Source organism: Nyctereutes procyonoides, unplaced genomic scaffold (genome assembly GCF_905146905.1).
Source record: "Nyctereutes procyonoides isolate TBG_1078 unplaced genomic scaffold, NYPRO_anot_genome, whole genome shotgun sequence".
NCBI lineage: Eukaryota > Metazoa > Chordata > Mammalia > Carnivora > Canidae > Nyctereutes > Nyctereutes procyonoides.
This window is the reverse complement of record NW_026575125.1, coordinates 27,169,540-27,186,204: the sequence shown is the minus strand read 5'-3', so window position 1 is coordinate 27,186,204 and position 16,665 is coordinate 27,169,540. Positions and strand designations below refer to the sequence as shown.

The following is a 16,665-nucleotide window of genomic DNA, read 5'->3' as shown; positions in this document are numbered from 1 at the left end:
AGTTAAAGTGCTAGAAACAAGGGAAAATACATGGTTTCCCAGTGCTCCTTTAAAAGTAAAAACTGGGATTTCTTTTTATTTAAAGAAACTGTATGAGAGTTTTTGCTTTGCTTTTTGCTGTTTTTGGAATGCTAGATGCTATATTTTCAAATTATTTTTCAGCACCTTTTTTTCCATGGAACATTTGTGATTAGGTAATACAGGAAAACTTATTTATGTTGTTTCACAATTAATTACATGTCTACTATATTTGATGTAAAGTAATTTTACAGATAGTGTATATTATACATTCCTATTAGTCATAATAACTATATTTTCATTTTGTTGAATAAATTTAAATTTTTTCATCCTATTTTGCTGCTTATGTGTAAATAATAAATTGCTATTTTAATTTGTTAATGCCTAGATAATATAAAACAGTACATACAGAAACTAAAACATTTTACACACACAAATGAGAAATTTTGCTGGAATATGAATTCAGTTAAGCCCATTTTAATTGAAAAATTGATCTACTTTACCTAGAAAAAAAAAGGTTTAAAAATATATGTAGGGGCACATGGGTGTCTCAGTCGGTTAAGCGTCCGATTCTTGATTTTGGCTCAGGTCATGATCTCAAGGTTGTGAGATTAAGTCCCACCTTGGGCTCCACACTGGGTGTGGAGAATGTTTAAGATTCTCTCTCTCTCTCTCTCTCTCTCTCTCTCTCTCTCTCTCTCTCTCTCCCCACCCCTTCCTACCTCTCTCTCACTTTCTCTGTCTCTGTCTCTCTCTAAAATATACATATGTATATATGTCAACTATACATGTATGTAGAAAAGCTTTAATAGAGGAATAATGTGATATTGATCACAGGAGTACAGAGGTTTTTTTAAAAAATAGTGTGAAAGTAAAAATAGTGTGAAATTGGTAGGCCATCTTCTGCAATATACAAATGATTGTATCAAAATTTCCAGAGGTACAGTTCATTTTATATTTACCTCTAATCATGTTATTTCTAAGTACTCATCAGAGAAGTAAACAGTTTAGATTTGTTTTTTTTCATTTGTGTCAACCAAATAAATGTTTCATCTTTTTCCAAATATGTTTGCTATGTAGTGCTAGTCATTATTACTCATTACTACCAATATGGATAGTAAAAAAGAGAAAATTAAATAAATCTAAAGCTTAGCTTTTTCACTTCTTGCTCAAAAATGGACATTTGTTCCAACCAATTAATTTCCTATCAAAGACCATGATTAATAGATTGTTCTAATTAATTACCAATCAATCCTTCCTTTTATGTGAATTACATTTTTAACCAAAGAAAAGCATCTTTATACAGATGCGGTGAAACGCCGGAACACCTGCACCCCAATGTTTATAGCAGTAATGTCCACAATAGCCAAACTGTGGAAGGAGCCTCGGTGTCCATCAAAAGATGAATGGATAAAGAAGATGTGGTCTATGTATACAATGGAATATTACTCAGCCATTAGAAACGACAAATACCCACCATTTGCTTCAATGTGGATGGAACTGGAGGTTATTATGCTGAGTAAAATAAGTCAATCGGAAAAGGACAAGCATTATACGGTTTCATTCATTTGGGGAATATAAAAATTAGTGAAAGGGAATAAAGGGAAAGGAGAGAAAATTAGTGAAAATATCAGTGAGGGAGACAAAACATGAGAGACACCTAACTCCGGGAAACGAACAAGGGGTAGTGGAAAGAGAGGTGGGTGGGGGATTGGGGTGACTGGGTGATGGGCACTGAGGGGGGCACTTGGCGAGATGAGCACTGGGTGTTATGCTAAACGTTGGCAAATTGAACTGCAATAAAAAATTAAAAAAAAGAAAAGCATCTTTACAAGAAATAGGACAAAATGGTGTATGCTATTTACTATTATACTATGACATATAACTTGTGACTTCTTGGCAGTTTCCTTTAAGTAGTTAATAATTACATCATAACATTTATTTATTAAATCCTTCATTCAACAAACATCTGAGTCACCACTGTGTGCCTCATAATGTTTTAATCATAATCAATTCCCAACCTTACTTTATTTAAATGACATTCAGAATCACATAGGACTTGACACTATAGCAATTTCTATCTCTTCTACTTTAGAGTTGCTAAATAGTTTGAGGCTGACAGCTAAGGATTGGAAGGGATAGGATAGCAGTTAAAAGTTTCTAACCTATGCATAATTCCCTGACTTTGCCTCCTGTAATTTCACCCTGAGATGAAGATTCTTACTAGGTTGTGTGTCCTGAATACATCTCAGTTTGCTCTGACAGGTCCTGGTTTTGCCTATTATCACATCACAATTTTTAATAGCTCCCTCTTTCATGAGTGGTCTGATTTGTAATATTATATATATATATATATATATATATATTATGAGAACAACCATACAGTTATGAGAACAACATCAGGCCCTTGGTGGTGGGCCTGGCCTAGTGGTGGCCTGACTATAACTTTTTCACTGCTGATGTTCTTCACAGCAGCAATACTCTCTTCTTTTGAATGTCAGTGAAGTTGAGAAGTTTGGCCTGTCCAAGGAACCCGACTGTTATTACTACAACATTAATCGCTCTTTGATGGAAACACAGTTATAATACATGGTTTTTAACTTTTCAAGCAATTGAAATTTCAGGGAATGCCAAGAATGTCGATCAGACATTTTACAAACACGTATAAAGTAAGCAGGAGTTATGAGGAGGCAGTGTATAGTGTTAATTAGTAGTAGGGTTTATGGACTGTGGATTCCACCCATTACTAGCTACATGATCTTTTATTTTCCCTGTCCATACATCAGTTATAACATCCGTAAAAAGCAGGTTATACTAGAACATAGTTGTGGTGCAAATTTAATGAGATATTGTGTGGGAAATGCTTAACGCAGTATCTGGCACTTGTAATTAGTTAAAAATATTAGCTTTAACATAAAATCAGGGGTAATGTTAAAAACACAAAAACACAGAGATACAGCACAAAGTTCTGACTGAGTCACCTTCTTTCTTTTATTGTAGTAAGAGCTCTTAATATGAGATCTACCCCCTTAACAAATTTTTAAGACTGCAATACAGTATTGTTAACTGTAGGCATCATACTGCATAGGAGATCTGCAGAAGATTTTTTAGCATGGCTGAGACTCTATCCCCATTGCACACCTCCCATTTCCCTTTCTCATTGCCTTGGTAACCACCATTCTATTCTCTGGTTCTATGAGTTGGACTCTTTTAGATACTTTCGGTAAGTGGAATCGTGTAGTATTTGACCTTCTGTGCCTGGCTTTTTTCAGGTAGCATAATGTCCTCCAAGGAGATGCATCTCCTTACATATGGCAGGAGTTTTTTCTCTGTTAAGGCTGAATAATATTCAGCCTCTTAATCCAACACTTACAAATATGTCTCTTGGGAAGAAAGCTGCAAAAAGTGCCACCATTATGAATTCAAGAGCTGAAAGAGAGAAGAGTTAGAGTCACCAAAATCACCAGATGACCCTAATGGAAAGCAGAGAGTTGTTTTTAATCAGCATCCTCCCATTTCACTGATCTCATTATTTGCATTATCTGTAACCAGCCAGGATTTCAGATAAAATTATTGTAAAATAATGGATTTTGCTCTTAACATTGGCTAAGAAGTCCACATAGTCAACCACTGTTTTCAAACACCAACATTTCCATGTTTTAAGTATGAGCATAATTTAAGATGACCTGTTTAACTGTGGCCACCTTTGGGATCAATCAACTTTCCTGACTTTATCCCAGAAATCCAGACAGAGCATAAGTGAACCTCTATACTATTTCTTCATACCCTTCTCCTACCTCCATTCTTGATGTTGGTTTCCCTCATTTTGCTGGAGTGATGAGAAGTCATTTGTAGAAAGTTTCAATGGAGCTATGAAATGTTCTATTAGGAAACCTCAGTGTAATACTAGATAATTTGTTCATTTCAATGCAATGCTATTTTTAAAAATACGAACAAACAAAAATCCAGCATGCTTTGTAAGACACTGATACTGGTGTAACAACTCATTTCCATATTAAAACTGTAGTTTTGGCTATATACATACTGATAGGGTGCAGTGAGTATGAAAATTTGTCATTTCAATATGCTGTGGACCAGACTTTATTAAAAAGGTAAACTAATTTAGGATTAAAAACAGATGTGATTATTCTTGGCAAACTTTCGTTCCTGTTCACAATGAATTTAAAATGAAGAAAAGTACAATGAGGATAAAAAAAAGAAAAATTTCATAACTCTGACCTTCAATGTAAAATTTTTGAAGTAAGTCCTTTATTAGCACAAAGATGTTTGCCCTGTAGCAATGAATTTTAGAAAGGAGAAAAATATGATATAATAAAAAGAGATTTTGCTGGTATAAAAACTTATTCCTTTTGTTTCTATAGTGCCTTTGCTTTGTAATGACTAGATTATATACCGTCAACCCTGAGACTTTTAAAGGGATTGCCTTTCTTTCTAAAAATATAGTAACGAAATGGCATTAAATGAAGGCTTTTATATACCGACTCCTTAAACTGACATTGAATAACAAATGAAGATTAAAGCAATATTTAAGAGCACAGATTGTAAATTCTAACCCAGTTTCATTTATTACTTAGTGTGCAAAGCCAATAAGTAATGCAAAAATAAAATAAAATAACAGTGCTATTTGTATAAAAGATCAGAATCATACCAAAAGTAAACTTTTCTGTCAAGTCTTTACACTTATACCACAAGATATGTGAGCATATATCCATGCCTAAAAGGACTTAATACTAAATCCTGGCTACACATGTCAGCTGACCCCTACTGATTCAAACTCTAGAAGAGGGACGCTGGACATTGGGTTAGTTGATGTATTTCATTTTTGTCAGAGACCACCTGCCACGGCTTATAACCGATCTGTGATGTGTTTCTTACCTTTCATTGTGTAGAAAATGGATTGATAGATTAGGGCCGGGGCCAGCGAACCATGGAACCCTAGGTTTGCAGGCAAGAGTTTATCACCCTTTGATGTTATTTCTGTCTTGTGTCAGCTGAGAAGGATGAGCTAGATTAACGAAGGGTAAGCTGGATGCCAAAATCAGCCTTCCCCTCATTTATCCACCTTAGAGTTCAGGACAAGGCCGCTGTATGGGTTACCAAGGACTGATAAGGACCTGATAGACAAACTTGGTTTTGCTGCCTTTTAATTTACTTACTGATATTAGAACTAATTTGAGGAATTGAAGAACCCCTTTAATTGTTTGTTACTGGAGAAAATCAATCTGTTTTGCTCTAGAAGTAAAAGTATTTGGACTGAATGGTACAGTTATAATTTGTGAACATTTTCAGTTATCACTGGGAAAAGTATAGTCCATCTTTGGCATGGTTGGCCAAGGGTGGAGGAAAAGAGATGGACCAGGAAATGGGCCAGAAACCAAAGTCATCTGAAGGATATTTTGAGGAGACTCCATTTGTCCTGATAGTTGCAATCTATGAGCAACCTGTGGCTGATTATTATACCTTAAACACAGTCTAAAAATAAATTTCTTATGAAGGGGACACTTTCTGCCTGTTCCTGATGTGGGTGACATCAACAGTTTTGAAGAGGGCAATAATGCTCGGACTTACTTAGATGTTTATAAAGAATAAAAAATCTGCAACTCAATCACAATTTAAGTGACTCGTGAAGCTAGCTTTTGTTGCTGCTATCACTGTGGTTACAAATCCTAGACCAATACCATTATCTCTTTAAAGCTACTTTATTGTTGTGTTCATACCGTGATGTGTACCTTTCTGCTACAATCAGTGATGATACTGGTGAAGGGAGAAATAATTAGTTTTGAGGTCCTATATGGGTGCTCTTTCATTGGCAACAAATAAAAGACAACCCAGGAAGCAGGAAAATGAATAGAAAAGATAGTTTATGGTTAAGGTTTTATAGAGTTCCAGAGCAGATGAAAACAATTATTAGGCGAAAGATTTATGCGATCTGAAGAGTGTTCCAAAATCTATAAAGAACTTATTAAACTCAACACCAAAGAAACAAACAATCCAATCATGAAATGGGCAAAAGACATGAAGAGAAATCTCACAGAGGAAGACATAGACATGGCCAACATGCACATGAGAAAATGCTCTTCATCACTTGCCATCAGGGAAATACAAATCAAAACCACAATGAGATACCACCTCACACCAGTGAGAATGGGGAAAATTAACAAGGCAGGAAACAACAAATGTTGGAGAGGATGCGGAGAAAAGGGAACCCTCTTACACTGTTGGTGGGAATGTGAACTGGTGCAGCCACTCTGGAAAACTGTGTGGAGGTTCTTCAAAGAATTAAAAATAGACCTGCCCTACGACCCAGCAATTGCACTGTTAGGGATTTACCCCGAAGATTCAGATGCAATGAAACGCCGGGGCACCTGCACCCCGATGTTTCTAGCAGCAATGTCCACAATAGCCAAACTGTGGAAGGAGCCTCGGTGCCCATCGAAAGATGAATGGATAAAGAAGATGTGGTTTATGTATACAATGGAATATTACTCAGCCATTAGAAACAACAAATACCCACCATTTGCTTCAACGTGGATGGAACTGGAGGGTATTATGCTGAGTGAAGTAAGTCAATCGGAGAAGGACAAACAGTGTATGTTCTCACTCATTTGGGGAATATGAATAATAGTGAAGGGGAATATAAGGGAAGGGAGAAGAAATGTGTGGGAGATATCAGAAAGGGACACAGAACATAAAGACTTCTAACTCTGGGAAATGAACTAGGGGTGGTGGAAGGGGAGGAGGGCGGGGGGTGGGGGTGAATGGGTGACGGGCACGGAGGGGGACACTTGACGGGATGAGCACTGGGTGTTATTCTGTATGTTGGTAAATTGAACACCAATAAAAATTAATTTATAAAAAAAAAAAAAGAAAACAATTATTAAGCACTAAAATAATTAAGATGTTGATGTTAACATATTATATTGTTTATGGTGAAGCTGGAATGCAATTTGATTAAGTTATCACTTCTCCTTTGAAGAATCAGTTCTCTTAAGATGCAATGCCCCTCTGCAACTTCTCACTTCATATGTGGTTATTTCCAAATGTAGCCTCAAATATTGTAATGACTTATGCAGTGACTCTCTCTGCTCCATCTTCCCACCCTCGACACCTCATCTCAGTCCTGGAAAGATTACTAAACTTAGTCCCAATGTAGGTTCACCCCTCCCTCGCTCCTAACTATTTAACTTACTTAACTCATTTTTTTTTTACTCTCTTTCCCTATTTTTACAATGGTGATGCACTATGAGGCTTGCTTCCTCACCTCCCTGGGTTCAGTGAGGAGCTAAGAACACAATATGTACTATAATACTTTACTATGGAGAATTGCAGTTTCTGTTACAAGGTAGGTATCATAAAATTCTAAAACTGGTAAGGAAGAGAGGGTCTATGTGCCATCATGTAGAGGAGCGTTTCTCTGACTTTAATGTACACACGAATCACTTAAGGATTTTATTAAAATGAGTTTTCTGATTTAGTCGGTCTTGTAGAGGATCTGAGACACTGTTTTCCCAGCAGGCTTCCAGGTAATGGTGGTGCTCTAGGACTTGGTCCACACTTTATAAGTAATAAGAATGTAATGAATGGCCGTCTAGAATCTGTGTGTGAGTTAACCACAAGTCTCATGCATTGGTTTATTCAAGCACGTATTCTGAGATACCAGTGAGGCTTTTTCTAAAAATTGCTGTCTCTTGATATGTGTGAAGCACATCCATCCAACCCCAGGTGCTACAAATTCAACTTTAATAGAACACATGAGCACATCCAACTCATTCATGCCTTTGAAACACAGACTTTTCTGGGATTCATAACCCACATAGCCTCTTATCATATTCTGTGATCTCAGATCCATTGCAGTTCCTTCCCCTCCTATGTTGTATATTGCAGGAAACTGACCTCTGGTCATCTTATTCATCAGGCTTTCTGATCACCAACTTCTAGATAGATTTAGCCACTGGGAAGCATTGGCAGGAGACTAGAAAGCAGGGAAAGGGGAAAAGTCAAGGTATATCTTCCCTTCCTTCACTGCTGTGGACAATGGCTGATAACAGAGTATATGGCCAATAAATACTATCTGCTATTAAATCTTCTAATAAAGATCTAAAACCCCTTCTTTAGTGCTTATATTCATTAGTTTTCTATGAATTTTTGTACAAGTGCCTTTGCACAGCATTGAGCCTGCCTTCAGTTACATAATCAAAATTAGCATTTTTTTTTAAGATTTAGGACTCCGGTATTATTGAAGATTTAGGAGTCTCATATTATTTAAGAACACCAAGGCTTACTCCCATTTCTGGCCTTCCCCAAAATACCAGTTATTGAGTCCTAAAGTTCATTGACTTAAAATGATAATATTTTAATTGTACATAGTTTGTCAATCACTTGGGTTATTTTACTGGTATATCTGAAGCCAAGAAGAGCTTGCTGGGGCCCACTAATGCATTTGCAGTCAGCTAGTGGGTTAGTTGGCTAGGGCTGGCTTATCTTGGGTGAGCTAAGCAGGGATGATTTACCTATTCTCCATATGATCTCTCATCTTCCAGCAAGGTAGCCTGGACTTATCCTCATGCAGAAAATAGGATTCAATAAAGAAAACAGAAGTGAACAGGTCCTCTTAAGGCCGAGGCTCAGAAGAGAGTCACTGTTATTTCTGACACATTCTGCTGGCCAAGCAAGTCACAAGGCCAGTCCAGATTCAAGGATTAGGGAAATAGGCTGCACCTCTTGAGGAGAGGAACTTTACAAAGGTCGTATTGGTAAGAGATGTACATATAGGGAGGTCATCAGTACAGTCTACCATAGTCTGAAATCTGTAGGATTTCTTACTCATCTAAAAAGTAGAATAGTCAGGACATATTCCTATGTATTCAGACTTCTAATCAACTAATCCTGACTCCCATATAATAGTAGCTCAAGATCAACACTCTGAAAAGCCAGTAGTCTGATAACCACAAGGATCCTCAAAGATACTTTATGCCAAATCTAGGAGGCTAGGAACACTCATTTATTAATATACTCAGCATTTATTAAGGGTCTCTGATATAAGTATTAGGCTAGAGAAGAAGAAGAAGAGAATAATAAACAAGACAGACACTTATGTTGATATATGTTACATTTGGTGAGAGCAAACATTAATATATATATCATATATAATATATATAATTATTAATAGAATTATATTAATTAGAATATATATTAATTAGAATATATATTAATTAGAATAGAATTATTAATAAAATAATAATATATAATATATAATTATAATATATAATTATAAATACAGCTGTTCTCATTTTTTAAATGTTTCTCACATTATAAGCTGAGCTACAATAATGAAGAGAACCCAAATATCAATGGCTCAAGCAAGGTAGATATTTGTATATTTTTCACATAAAGCCAAGACTGGGAACATAGTCTTTGCTCTAAAAAGTTATTCCAGAAACCCTGGCTCCCAAGATAGCTATGCTGTCATCAATACAGTGCTGTATTTAAAAATCACCACAATAATCACCCAACATGTGCTCTTTCCCACCAGTAGTACACACTCATTGTCTCCCCAGAAGAGGCCACCAAGAGATCACTTACTGCATTTAGCTCAAAGGTCCATTGTCTCTGGGTTTTGTACTGTCTTCATCAGATCCAGAGGTGGCCTCTCAGGGTGCAATGACCTATGAAGTGAAAGTTATACTGTCTGCTTCTGCCACAAGCAAATCATAATAATAGAGCAAAAATAGGCCCAAAGACAAAAATCAATCCTGACCTACCTGTGTAAGATGTAGGTTGTGACTCCACTGCTTTCCTACCTCCCTCCCCTCACCCCACTCCCGACGGAGATTTCAAACGGAAGCTAAGAAGAATAATAGAGCTTCTTTGAGGGCAGAAATGAGAAACACTAAGATTGCTTTCTGCATAACTAAGAAAGAGTTGCTTAGTTCAAATTGTAGTGACATAAAAACAGACAGTATGAGAATATATAGCAGTTTCCTCATCTGAATAGAGGGACAAAAATGGACTGAGGTATAGCATTTGTAAACCTAGAGCTATACTCATTACATAGTAAAACACCAACAAATATTAGCTATTGTTAGTTTTTTTTAGTGGTATTCCTACATTGCTGAAAAAATGTAGTAGTTTTCCAGGCAGTGGCAAAGCTGTATACCAGTAACACACTATAAACTTCTACTCTGATAAGTCTTCTCAAGCCCTTGGGATGTGCCCTTAGTAAAAGTATTAGCTATGATGTGAACTCACCAACACACTGTTCTGCAAAGCCCGGTTGACTCTGACAAGAGCCTCTATCAGTCACAAATTCCCAAGCAAACAAGCTTTACACCGTGTGTGTGGGGGGGGGGGCGGGGGGGGGTTCTGAGGGTTCATCAAGGGCAAAAGTCCCTTGGGAAATTTGTCTTCTAGTCCAAGCTTTCCAGACCCTACATAATCCAATTCTAGCAATCTTTCTGGATTTGCTCCCACTGGTCATTTTCTTTTATTTTTTTAAGATTTCATTTACTTATTCACGAGAGACTCAGAGAGAGGCAGAGACATAGAGGGAGAAGCAGGTTCCTTGTGGGGAGCCCAATGTGAGACTCGACCCCAGAACTCCAGGATCATGATCTGAACCGAAGGCAGACGCTCAACCCATGAGCCACTCAGGTGCCCCTCCCACTGGTCATTTTCACCCAAGCTCCCAGTCCTTTGAGATTGCCCAGTGTTTCCCTCCACTTGTCCTGTGTTCTCTCATGCTTGTCCTACCCTGCCTGGTCTGCCTACCTTCTCAAAGAATGTCTGCCTTCTTTCCTTCTCCCTTACACCACAGATTGCCAAATCTGACTACTTTTTTGTACCTTCATGAAGCCCAACACTCACCTTGCCTTCCTGTTACCCGTAAGCCCCGAGCAATATTTCTTTTACTACATTCATTACTTTCCACTTCATGTGTGTCAAGCATTCAGTTTGTATCATTCCTTTGTTTTTTATATATCTGTACAAAATCTGCACCAGAATGCCCAGAAACTTGACCATGTTTTGGAGTTTCTCCCACTCCCTAAGAGAATTAAGGAGTTCTGTCTGTGCTGGGTAATGATAGGAAACATTTATTGATCGTTTACTCTGTGTCAGGTATTATTCTGAGTACTTTGCTTTGTTAGAAGGAAAATAATCTCAGAATACCCAATAGCAGTCTAGGACAAAGCTGAATTTCTTGCTAACCCGGTATGTATTAAGGGATCACTAAATACTGTTAAAGGGATTGATGGTTGTTGATGTTGTATCAATGGTGGTAATTTTTATAGATTAAGTGGCAAAATAGATTTTTCCAACAAATCTTCATCCATATCTTTAGGAAAAGATAGAAATTCTATCCCAATTTATGTACTTTGGTGATGACACCCCTGGCACTAAACTCTCGAGCAAATGCCACCATCTGTGTGATTTCTTTCCGTTTGCCAATGTAGGCACAGCAGGTACTATCAAGTTAACCTTTTCGTTCACCAGCATCCATTCAAAATAATAAACACTTTCACTGTAGTGAAGCTCCATTCTAAAACTGAAAATTAAAAAGCTCTCTCTTTCAGAACATAATGATTGAAGTATCACTGAATCACATTATTTTGCATAATAGGATTACAAAATATGGATTATAGCTATTAGAAAAATGAAAGATAATTATTGGTGTTAATATTAACCGGGAAATTTTCTAAGAGTAAGATGATAAAATTAATTATATTAAAATAGCATGAATTTTCACCTTCTGTGATACTTGGTGGAGGATTAGTCCTCACTAATGCCACCATAGGTAACTGATTCAATGGCTACTCTGTGTAGTACTCTTAATGCTGCAAGTGACAGAAAAAGCTGTCTCTAACTGGTTTAAATAATAAAAGTCATCAGAATCCCATTTTTTCTCACAGTTCTCTGGGGTCTGCCTTTCTTTGACGAACTGTCAGCTTCATAACGGCTTCCTTTATGGTGGCAAAAATTCCATGCAGAGTTTCAGGGCCCATATTTGCAAATGACCTTCTCTTCAGGGACATTCTTTCCCAAAGCATCCAAGGAAGACCTCCTTGAAACTCATAGGCCCGAATTAGGTCACATGCTCATTGCTGAGCTAAATCACACCCAATTCCCACAGCCAGAAGTGGTCAAATCTCAAAACCAAACTCTGTGGCTGCAACACAATGAAGGTGGGTAGGTAGAATGTTCCCCAAAGGAAGAAAAAGGGGGAGTGGAAGAGAGGGAGGGAGGGAGGGAGAAATGAATAGATTGAAAAAGGTAAGCAACTAATTTTTAAGATCTGTAACATTGTTTGGAGCTAGATTTTATTTTTCTTTGTGGGTTTTTTTTTTTTTTGCCAGTTAATAGAACTGAATAGTGATTTATGGCATTATATCAGTTGTTACCAAATAGAGGCAAGTTGTAAAGATAATTTTAATGAAAAATACATTTTGATATGGTAGTTAATGTCAATGCCACCACATACATCCCTTCAGCACTTACCATTCCTGTACATGCGGTCTGATTTCCAATTACCAGCATTTGGGGTTTTTTTGCTTAGTGCTGTCTCTGCTTATTCTTTTTTTTAAGATTTTATTTATTATTCATGAGAGACACAAAGAGAGAGGCAGAGACACAGGCAGAGGGAGAAGCAGGCTCCATGCAGGGAGCCCAATGTGGAACTCAATTCTAGGTCTCCAGGATCACGCCCTGGGCTGAAGGCAGAAGCTCAACCACTGAGACACCCAGGCGTCCCTCCCTGTCTCTGCTTATTCTTGAGACAGAGCAGAAAAGTAGAGGAAGCAAGGCCCCTTTAAAGCATCAGTTAGTGGATAACTACTCCACCCTCTTGCCCTTCAGGTATGATAACTCCAAAGTTTCCTTCCTGTATGTGCTCTCCCCAAGCTCCCAGTCATTATTAAGCTTCTGTTTACCCACATTGGTGACTTGTTTTTTTTGGCCGTTTTCTTTATTTTCCTTTACCACACCCCATTGATGTGTCCTAGGGTTACATCCCCAAATTACTTGAGTTCAAATTCTTGCTACAGTGTTTATTTCTGGGGAGACCCAAATGAAGAAAAGTGCCTTTTTACATGTAAGTCCTTAGGGGGTGACTGTGGATATCAATTGAATCAGAATTCTATATCACTGCTTTTCAACATTATGTTCTGTTAGGATGAAAGGATGTTGATTCTCTTTTCTGACTTTTTCTATATCTCTTGCATTTTGAGTTCCCAAATAAAATATGACCACAACCAGGGAAGGAAATGGAATTCAGAGTAAACGCCCTATTTTTGAGGTCTGAGCTTAAGACAGGGACCTAAAATGGAGATTTTAAATCAAAGTAGATATGGATATAAGGTAAAATGTGAGATTGGGGGATGGATTGCCTGATGTCACTGCAAACAATGGAGCTGCTAAGTGAAGGAATTGCAGTTAAGTGTGTGTGTGCAGAATAGAAAGCTCACATTACTCAAGACTTCTGGAGTTCACTGCACCATTTTACTAAAGTTCAATAAGAATGTGTTTATTCAATCAATATTATTTTGATGTCAACATAATGATAAAATGGATATAGTCTTTAAAGACAATTTGAAATTAAATGCATTACATATTTCTACTCAGTTATCAAGAGCTATGCCATTCATTGCAATATAAGAGAATTCTTCACTTTTAAAACCTAGAGAGAGACAATTTCTCAATATCTGTCTTAGGAGGAAGTGCAGAATTTGATGAGAAAATAAGGGGGGGAATCAGAAGAAAATAACTTAAGAATTGTCTGTAAGATCTGCTCTAAGTCTCCATTGTGTTTTGTAAAATGGAGTTTGGACTGTTGTTTTAGCTTCAGAAAATTACAATTGTAAATATCATTTTAAAATTAGTTTTATGATTTTCACGTGCATCAAAACCTCAAACTCATCCCTTAAATGGAAGGGCATAGAAATATTTTTTACTCCTAAATTGTGCATTCCTCAGCAGTTGCCAGAAGTTAATTCCAATATGTTCCATCATCTTTGTGTCCTATAATAGGGCATGCACCACAATTTCCATATTATCATTTATTCTTTACTTCTTCCCCACTCTTCTATCTTATCTTTCCAAAATGTGTTAATCCTCTTTGCTCTATTTTCCATCTCCAGTCTTGATCCCCTCTTCCTTTCTCTCTCCTCCTAACTTCTGTTCTCTTTCACCTGAGATCTTTCATTTTTTGCTAGCAATTACACCCTTACTTGTTGAAGTGAGTAAGGTAGACAATTCTTGACTTTCTTCCCATTCGGTCATAAGGTTTACCTCTAATATGTGTTTTTAATAAATAATTCAATACAAACCATGTTTTTAACATGGAAAATAAAGAAAATAACCAAGAATACTCCCAGAGAACCAAATTTAAAACTTATGATTCTGAGGCATCATTTAACCTAAAAGGCCTAACACGTTTTGGCATTCATGTCTACATGAAGTTATACAAAAATTTTTAGAAGACCATTTGAAGTAGCAACAACACAGAGATATCTTGTCTTTTTCAAATTCAAAATGCTGAAGTAAAACTGGAAGATTGACAATATTATTTATCTTTATCACTGTTCTGTTTAAAAGTTGAGAATGAATGTCAGAAGTGTGAGCATGTGCATGGAACCGTAATGGTATTCCCACTTCATCTGAATGTGTATTTGATCTCTTTTTTCTGAAATTGAAACTTTGAAACTAGCCACAATTTCCCAGTAACTCAATTAAAATATGTCCTTTTCCTACATAGGCAATATTTCTATACTTAAAATCATCCACTATCACCACCATTTTATTTACATATATATTCTTATTTGCCTCTTAAAAAGTTTATAGGATTATGTGTTAGTTATCTATTTCTGCTTAATAAGTTACCACAAATATAGTAGCTTAAAATATATTTTTTTAAAAAAATCAAGGTATCAGTGAGTCAGGAGTTTGGGCATGGTTTATCTGATTTCTCTGCTGTAGGGTGGTCTCTCACTCTAGGTGTCAGCCAGAGTTGATGTCTCACCTGAAAACTGGACTGGAGTTGGATCTGCTTCCAGGCTCACATGATTGTTGGCAAGATTCAGTTTCTCGTGGGTTGGTGGAAAGAAGGCCTCAGTTTGTTGACTGAAGCCAGCCTTAGCTCCTTGCCATATGTGACTCTCTAAGATGGCATTTTCTCTTATCAAAGCCAGTAAGAGAAAAAGACTGGTGGCAAGACCAAAATCACCATATTGTATAGCCTAAAATGACACCCCATCATCTTTGACATATTGTTTGTTAGATATTAAGGCACAAATCTTGCCTACTCTCAAGAGAAGGAGATTCTATAAGGGCATAGTAGTAGGAGGTAGGAATCACTGGGTGCCATTTTAGACTCTGCCACTGTAAATTCATTCCCTCTGCCTGTTGGCATTTGAAAAAACAGCTAATGATTTAGGATCCTCCCAAAAGATACCGTTTTATGTTTGTACATGCACCACTTTCAGCGTTAGGGAAATGTTTGACATAAGCCTTTGTGTGCAATAATATTTTAAGAAATTGAAATTGATCCTTCCAGGTTTTGAAAAGTGTATGGGATTAGAGTAAGCTAGGTTGTCATAAGCAAGATTTGCATTGGATTATGACAGATTTTCTCTTAAGATACTATGGGGCAAAAACCCTGAGGCTTCAAAATATAGGTGATTCAAATTCATCCAGTTTTCATGCAGTGTTTCTCATGCTAATTTAAACTCTCAGATTTAGTGTATGGTGTTTTCTTTTATAAAATAAATAGCCATGAAATGCCAGTTACTTTCTTAAGGGTATTATGACAAGTATGCCCTAGTGAAACTTAAGGATGTCCTTAAAATAATTTTTATGCTCTCCTTTATGTTAAGAACTGCATGTTGAAGTAATTTGTTTTAGTAACTAAAATTCTTACTATATCCATGAAGAGCTCTGCCTCTGTTGATGAAGTTATATTGCAAATAGAAATGACAAAATCAAACCGAAGTAGAGCTATCCTTTTTATCTATAATGTTATTTTAAATATACATTTTCCTTGTATAAATAGAGATTTATACACACATTTGCTTTCAATATTCACAGAAGAATTTTCATATGTATTTTTTAAACAACTAGTTTACCACTTCGAAGTGAGGATGGCATGGGATACTATTTATTATGACAGTGATTCTCATCTTCCATGTTTTTAAAAGACAACTTCATTATGTTTAACACAGCTGGGTTTATAGCATTTCAAATGTTCTTGAGGGAAAAGTAACCAAAATAAAAAACCGAGAAGAATAATTCATACTTATTGGAAGTTTAATCAGTTTTTTATTTGAACAGAAATTCAGACAAGACCTCCAATTTTTCGTTACATCAGTGCTGTCCAATATGATAGCCACTACCAACCATGTAAGCACTAGGAATGTGGCTAGTCCAATAAAAAAGAATGAGATCTTGCCATTTGCAACAATGTGGTTAGAGCTAGAGTGTATTATGCTGAGCGAAATAAATCAGTCAGAGAAAGAAAAATACCATATGATTTCACTCATATGCAGAATTTAAGAAACAAAACAGATGAACATAGCGGGGAAAAAGAGAGACAATCCAGGAAACAGACTCTTAACTCTAGAGAACAAACAGATGGTTACT

General features: G+C 36.7%; 1 protein-coding gene across 6 annotated transcripts in view; it reads left to right on the top strand.

Moving 5' to 3' along the window:
• The window catches only part of DMD (dystrophin), a 2,039,779-nt gene that overhangs the window by 1,286,126 nt on the left and 736,988 nt on the right, over positions 1 to 16,665 (top strand). The gene's annotated exons all lie outside the window — the stretch shown is intronic.